The sequence below is a fragment of the Myxine glutinosa genome, chromosome 6 (genome assembly GCF_964187855.1).
Source record: "Myxine glutinosa chromosome 6, kmMyxGlut1.1, whole genome shotgun sequence".
NCBI lineage: Eukaryota > Metazoa > Chordata > Myxini > Myxiniformes > Myxinidae > Myxine > Myxine glutinosa.
The window spans coordinates 1252776-1260729 of record NC_136266.1 but is presented as its reverse complement, the minus strand read 5'-3'; positions in this window follow the sequence as shown (position 1 = coordinate 1260729).

Below are 7954 nucleotides of genomic sequence, written 5' to 3'. Positions count from 1 at the left end.
CGGGGGCGGGTCCCCTAAGGGGTCCGCCCTCCATCGGGGGTCCCACCTGGCGGACCGCCATTGCGAGACGCTCGCCCCCTCGGGCTAGGGGCCTCGCTGCTTCCCAACGGGCCGCAGCGTCAGCCGCCTGGCTCAGAGTCTGCGGGCGCCACATGGCGAGCTGTTGCCGGAGCTCAATATCCGGGAGGGCCTGGATAAAATGGTCCAGCGCCAGGCTTTCCCGGGAATCCGCTGCCATGCTAGCATGTGCGATCCCCACTGCGCGGCGAATGTCGTGGGCAAGTTCCCCGATGGCTTCCTGGGGCTTGCGTTTTCGCAGCGCGAGCTGAGCTTTAACAAGCTCGCTCTGCTGTTCTATGCCGAATCGATTAATTAGGGCGTCGCGGAGGGCTGGCAGGGTGAGAGCACCCGCTGGTAATGCCGTCAGCACCTCCGCCGCCGCGCCGCGCAATGCGGCCACCAGGTGTACTCCACCTTCGTCCTCACCCCAACCGTTGCCCTTACACACACAGTCGAACTGCGCCAGGTACGCGCGTAGATCACTCTTGCCGTCATACGGCGCGAGTGGGACCTTGTGGGACCACCTCGTATGTGAGTCGTTGCCCGCCTGCCGGACCCCGTGCGTCGCCCCTTGCGGGGTCAGCGCGGGGCCGAACCGGCCGGGCCCCCACAGTACACTACCCCCAAGGGGCTCTCGTGCCTCCCCGGTCCCTCCAACAACTACCCCTGTTGGTGTCGATGCATGGGTCACACCTCCGCAACCCGCTACCCATTCCATACCACCACAACCTTGCTCACCCACACCTCGCACCTCTCGTTCCATACCCTCCGGACCAGCCATACACCTCACTCTTGGCCTCTCACGAACATCCGGGTCTATCTCGACCCCCAAGCTTATTAAATCACCTGGCGCATCATACGCACGACCATATTGGTCACCACTTACACCGGGTCCTCTTTCTCTTCGCTTCTCCTCCATCACCTGCGAATCCCTCATCCGGTTAATGAGCACATCATCACGATCCGAACACAGACTCTGGACCAATTCTTTTACCTCCTCTTTTATCTCTTTCTTATCCTCTCTCCGTCGCTTTTTAATTTCGCTCACCCCCTCTTCCACTTCTTCTAATTTCTGCTTCACCTCCTTCATTTCCTCGTGCGCCCCTTTAAGTTCTTCCTCTAACTCCACTTTATTTTTTTCTATGTGCTCCCGCACCTCCCGCTCTTTAACCTCCATCACCTCTACCACTTTGTTCATTTTTTTCGTCAAGTCCTCATGTACCGTCTGACACTCTTTTTTAATTACCCCTACGTCCTTTTTCATCTCCTTCTGCGTCGATTTTAACCCCTCTATTACCGCTGTGTTCTTCTTTACCTGTTCCCCCAACTCCTTTTGTCCCACTGTCAGTTGTTCTACTCCCAGCGTCAACTCCTCTATACCCCCTTGTAATTTTACAGTCCCCTTTCTCACCTCCTTCTCCATGCGCTCCTTACAGTGCCTCACCTCCTCGCGCACTCCTCCGACCTCCTCACTCACTCCTCTTCTGATCTCTTCTCCCATCACTTGCATCTCCTGCCCAGATGCCACCCTCATCTGCTCCATTTCCTCCCTGTGAGCATCCAGTTTGGTTTCTACCCCCATTCTGACCCCCTCTATCTGTTGCTCCATTTGTTTAACTTCCCTTTCCGCTTGGTCCCTCATGTCCCTCAATTTGCCTTCCATACTGTTTTCTAACCCCTCTAACCCATTTTTCACTCCCTCTATCTGATTCTCCTGGGCAGCCATTCTATTTTCTACCCCCGTTAACCCATGTTTCACCTCTTTTATCCCGTTGTCTAACCCCTCAAAATTATTGTCTAACTTCCCAAATTTCTTGTCTAACTCCTCAAAATTATTGTCTAACCCCTCACTGGTACCCCTCGCTTCGTCCCTCATTACCCCCATTTGGCCCTCTAATCGCCCACTATCAACCCTCATTTGCTCACTCTGAGCATCCATCCGGTTCCCCATTACCCCCATACTGCTTTTCAAACCTCTAATTTGGTCTCCCAATTGCTCACTATTCTTTTCCATTCGCTCGTTAGTCTGGGCCATAAGGGCCTTTATTTGCAAAAAAAACAAGTCCAAATCCACCAGGGGCGCTGTCACGGTCGCCGGCGCGGTGACCAGCGAGGCGCCATTTCGCGCGTCTGCTACTTCGTGCGTGACGGCGCTATTTTGCGAACCTGCCGCCCTCACTGCTTCGCTCTCCTCTTGTCCCTCAATTTGGTCCTGGATCGACCCTACCTCACTCTCCTTTACCGGACCCCAGCCGTCTTGACCCGCCATAGCGCGACTTTCAAAATTCGGTTTTTATTTTTATTTTCGTAAAACAAATTCAAATTTCGCCGTTATAATTTCGCGCGGGAAACGCGCTCCGAATCGATTCTACTTGTTACCAATTTGGGCCTAATAAATTTAGTCCCGGGTTCGAATCCCACTCCTGACACCAATTGTTACAGACGTGGCTTGGATGTTATTTACCGAGCGGTTTTATGGTATGACCACGTCTGCACAAGTTACCCGATTGTGCCCGAACGTTGACTAGTCGCGCGATGCTGGCTCAATAAGAAAAAGAAGACACCCGGCTGGATTACAATAACACAATACGACACCAATGTTTCGATTCTCAAGTATATTCGTACGGAAAAGGTTAGATTACAGGGGCTAGAGGTATATTACAGGAAGACAGGCACTTAGACACACTCTTATATTAACCCCGGACAGACGACAGACAAACGGGACAACGGCTGACTCACACGGGGGTTTGATGGCTAGGAAAGGCAGGATCGATGGCTCCAGGTCCTCCTGGGCTCGGGGCAGGGTACAGTACGGTCCGGTCCGGTCCAAAGATGCGGGGAGGTATCGTCGCGCTGGGGGTGGCGGTGGCTTCTCTCTCCAAGCTGAGGCGCATCTCACGTCACATCCGGCGCGGGGCCGCGTATATCCGGCGGGGAGTGACACGCCCTCGGCTCGTTAGCTCCGCCCCAGATGGAATCGGCACGTTGCTTCTCATTGGGTGCGTGGGGGGGGGTTACTGGCTCCGCCCCTGACGAGGAGCTGACAGCCAGCCCCTTCGGGGTAACGCCGTGGAGCGCATGGTCATGGCGGGTAACCGAGCCGGTGTGAGGACGCACACTCCCCGCCCCTCTGTTGTTGTAGTCGTAGTTGTAGTTGTAATTGTTGTTGTAGTTGTTGTTATTGTTGTTGTTTGGGGAAGAAGATGGGAGGAGGTATGGGAAAGGTCCTAAACTCACTACTGATGCCATATAATCACATTCTGGTGCAACGAAGAGTCATAATTAATGGAAACGAGGCCTTAACTGACATAGATTAAGAATAACTAGGAAGATGTCCGAAAGTTGTCTACGTGTGGTGCGGTGGACCTGGGCACGACATTTAATGGGGGAATAAGGGGAAGGTCGGCTCTACTGATTGTTATTTACATGCAATGGGACTAGGGAATGGGGGGTTGGGGAAAGTTGGGGAGTATTGGAGAAAATAGGGGAATATTTACAAGCGGATATGGAGGCCAAATTCCATATTCGCAACAATATATTGTTGCCCGAAAAACGGGCTAGGGAGAATACCTGAGCTGTTTTGTTTCAATAAAGCAACTCGGACGAATTCCGTCTTTGGTCGCGTCAATTCTTTCGACTCGCGTTGGAGCGCAGTTCCTTCATTGGTGACCTACCGACATGGATACGGCAGTGACGCTTAAACTGCCTACCTTCTGGGAGACTCACGCGGCTGTTTGGTTCGCCCAGGCGGACTCCCAGTTCGCCCTGCGAGGCATCACCGCGGACGACACCCGCTTCCACCATGTTGTGGCGGCGCTCGGCTCCGCCACCGCGGCCCGCGCCTTGAGCCTCCTCCAGCACCCGCCGGCTGCTGACAAATACGACGCGCTGAAGACGCTCCTCCTCGGCGCTTTCGCCCTCTCACCGGCAGCACGCGCACGGCGCCTGCTTGACCTGCCCGAGCTCGGCGACACGCGCCCGTCCGAGCGCATGGACTATATGCTCTCGTTGCTCGGCGAGCACTCTCCGGCATTCCTGTTCCGGGAGCTGTTCCTCCGTCAGCTGCCTAACCCGGTACGCCTCGCCCTGGCTGGCACGTTGATCACGGATTCCCGCGCCCTCGCCAGGGAAGCCGATAAGATCTCCTCGGCGGGCCAGCACATCGGCGCGGTTACCTGGAGCCCGCCGCCATCCGAGGCGACGCCCACGACGCCCGAGCGCCCTGCGCGGTTGGAGGCCGAACTGCCGGTGCAACTGGCGGCCGCCACGCCGCACCGCCCGCTTCCGACACGACGGCCGGGGCCTCCACCTGACCGGGCGTGGTGTTATTACCACGCCAGGTTCGGACACAAGGCTCGGACGTGCCGGCCCCCGTGCACTTTCGGCAGGTCGGGAAACGGCCGGGCCGGCGTTCATTCCCAGCCATGAGCGCCGGCCACTCGGGCAACTTGCTGTTTATTCGGGACAAAGCGTCTGGACGGCGTTTCCTGTGCGACACCGGTGCCCAACTGAGCATCATACCTGCCTCCGAGCAGGACAGGCTGGACGCAGTTTGCGGCCCCTCTTTGGTTGCTGCTAATGGCTCGGCCATACGCACTTTCGGCCCACGCGTCGTCACCCTCTGCTTCGGCAGCCAGCGCTTTCAATGGACTTTTGTTACCGCCAGCGTCCCCGTGGCTTTGCTGGGCGCCGACTTCCTCTGCGCGCACGGGCTGCTGGTCGACGTCAAACGACGTCGCCTTGTCCACGCCGAGACCTTCAGCTCCCTGGCGTGCACAATGAGCAGCTCCGCGCCGACCGAACTGGCGTGTGCCCTCCCGGCAACGAACGAGTTCGCTCGCCTGCTCGTGGAATTCCCGGCCCTCACGCGGCCGACGTTTTCGGCCGTCGCGGTGCGGCACGGGATCGAGCACCACATACCCACTACGGGCCCGCCGGTCTACGCCAGGGCCCGCCGCCTCGACCCAGCCAAGCTCGCCATGGCAAAGGCCGAATTCGACGCGTTGGAGCACCTCGGCATCGTGCGACGCTCCGATAGCGCGTGGGCCTCGCCACTGCACATCGTGCCAAAGCCGGGGGGTGGATGGCACCCGTGTGGCGACTACCGCCGTCTCAATGACGCTACCACCCCCGACAGGTACCCGATCCCGCATATTCAGGACTTTTCCGCCCGTTTGGCGGGACGGGTCATCTTTTCGAAAATTGACCTGATACGGGGCTACCACCAGGTACCTGTCCGGGCGGCCGACGTCCCGAAGACGGCCGTCATCACGCCGTTCGGCCTGTTCGAATTTTTGCGGATGCCGTTTGGCCTCAAGAACGCGGCCCAGGCGTTCCAGCGCTTGATGGACGGCGTGCTGCGCGACCTGCCGTTTCTTTTCGTCTATCTGGACGACATCCTCGTCGCCAGCACGTCCCGCGCCGAGCACCTCCTCCACCTCCGAACACTGTTCGGTCGCCTCAGCGAGCACGGCTTAATTGTCAACCCGGTCAAATGCCACTTCGGCGCGACGACCGTTGACTTTTTGGGCCACCGCATCACCAAGACCGGGGCCGTGCCGCTGCCGACCAAGGTCGAGGCCATCACCACGTTCCCGCGTCCCCGTTCCATCAAGGCCCTCCAAGAGTTCCTCGGCATGGTGAATTTTTATCACCGATTCGTGCCCCGCGCTGCTCAGCTCATGCGGCCCCTTTACGAGGCCCTCCGGGGCAAGCCGGCCAAGCATGACATTGTTTGGTCCGCGGCCATGGACGCGGCCTTCGCCAGTGCCAAACGGGCCCTCGCCGACGCAACGCTGCTGGCTCACCCGGTGCTCAACGCGCCCATCGCCCTCACGACGGACGCCTCCAACTACGCGGTGGGCGCCGTCCATGAGCAATGGGTGGACGGGGTTTGGCAGCCACTCGCTTTTTTCAGCCGGCAACTCCGGCCGAACGAGTTAAACTACAGCACGTTCGACCGCGAGCTGCTCGGGCTATTCCTGGACGTTCGCCATTTCCGACACCTCCTGGAGGGCCGCCCGTTCACGGCTTTCGTCGACCACAAGCCGTTGGTCTACGCAATGGCTAAGGTCACGGAGCCGTGGTCGGCCCGCCAGCAGCGCCACCTCTCCACCGTGTCGGAGTTCACCACGGACATCCAGCACGTCGCCGGCAAAGACAACGCCGTGGCCGACTGCCTTTCGCGGGCCAGCGCGAACGCGGTCCACCTCGGCGTGGACTTCACGCTCATGGCGGCCGACCAGACCACCGACGCCTCGGTGCAGGCACTCCGCGTGGCGGACACGGGCCTCCGCCTGGCCGACATCCCCTTCGCGGGCACCGTCCTGCTCTGCGACGTCTCCCAGGGCCAGCCTCGCCCCATCGTGCCCGTTTCCTGGCAGCGCCGCATCTTCGCCTCCATCCACGGCCTTTCTCACCCGGGCCAGAAAGCTTCTCAGAAGCTGGTGTCGGCGCGTTTCGTCTGGCACGGCCTTCGACGAAACATCCGCGACTGGGCCAACGCCTGCACGGCCTGCCAGCGAGCCAAGGTCCACCGCCACACCCAGGCCCCGCTGGCACCTTTCGCCGTGCCTGAACGGCGTTTCGACCACGTCCACGTGGACCTGGTGGGTCCCCTGCCCCCCTCGCGGGGGTTCACCCACCTGCTCACCATGGTGGACAGGACCACCAGGTGGCCGGAGGCCGTGCCCCTCACCTCCACCACCACCGCCGACGTGGCGCAGGCGTTCATCGCCACCTGGGTCGCGCGCTTCGGCGCACCAGCGGACATCTCGTCCGACCGCGGCCCACAGTTCACGTCTGAGCTTTGGGGCGCGGTCGCCCGTTCGTTGGGGGTCACGCTGCACCGCACCACGGCCTACCACCCCCAAGCCAATGGGTTGTGCGAGCGGTTTCACCGCTCCATGAAGGCCGCACTCATGGCCGGCCTTCAGGACGACGGTTGGGCCGACCGGCTGCCGTGGGTCCTTTTGGGCCTTCGCACGGCCCCCAAGGAAGACCTCCAGGCGTCCGCCGCCGAGCTCGTCTACGGCCAGCCACTCCGCGTCCCGGGCGAATTCGTGCCTGACGCTACCAGTCCCTGGTCCGCCGCTCGCCAGCGCTCAGACCTCCAGGAGGCCGCCCGACGATTTGCCCCCGTGCCGACGTCCCGCCACAGTGGCCCCCAGTCCTACGTCCCCCCGGCGCTTCGCACAGCGGAGTACGTCTTTGTGCGTCATGACGCGCACCGGGGGCCACTCCGGCCGCCGTACGACGGGCCCTTCCGGGTCCTGTGACGGGGCGACAAGTCTTTCATCGTCGACTTCGGCGGCCGGCCGGACCGGATTTCTGTGGACCGCCTCAAACCGGCGCACATGGACGTCGACCGACCACCACGGTTGGCCCTTCCTCCGCGGCGAGGCCGCCCCCCGTCCACAGTTCCCCCCGCTCGACCACCCACCACCACGTCAGACCCCTCCCCACGACCCTCCAGGGGTCGCTTCGGCCGGGTCATCCGGACCCCCCTTAAATTGACCCTGCCGGTGCAGGTCGATTCTGGAGGGGCGTGTGTAGCGGTTACCGCTGGATGTACATAATCGCCTTGCACCGGCCAGAACACGGCCAGACGCGCCTCTCCCGGGCATGCCCGGACTCACTGTTCCCGGGCACGCCCGAACCTCCCGGGCACGCCCGGTCTCGTCTTTCCCGGGCATGCCCGCTCTCGCCTTTCCAGGGCTCGCCCAGAGCGTCCGGGCATGCCCGCTATCGCCTTTCCAGGGCTCGCCCAGAGCGTCCGGGCATGCCCGCTATCCCCTTTCCAGGGCACGCCCAGAGCGTCCGGGCATGCACGCTATCGCCTTTCCAGGGCTCGCCCAGAGCGTCCGGGCATGCCCGCTATCGCCTTTCCAGTGCT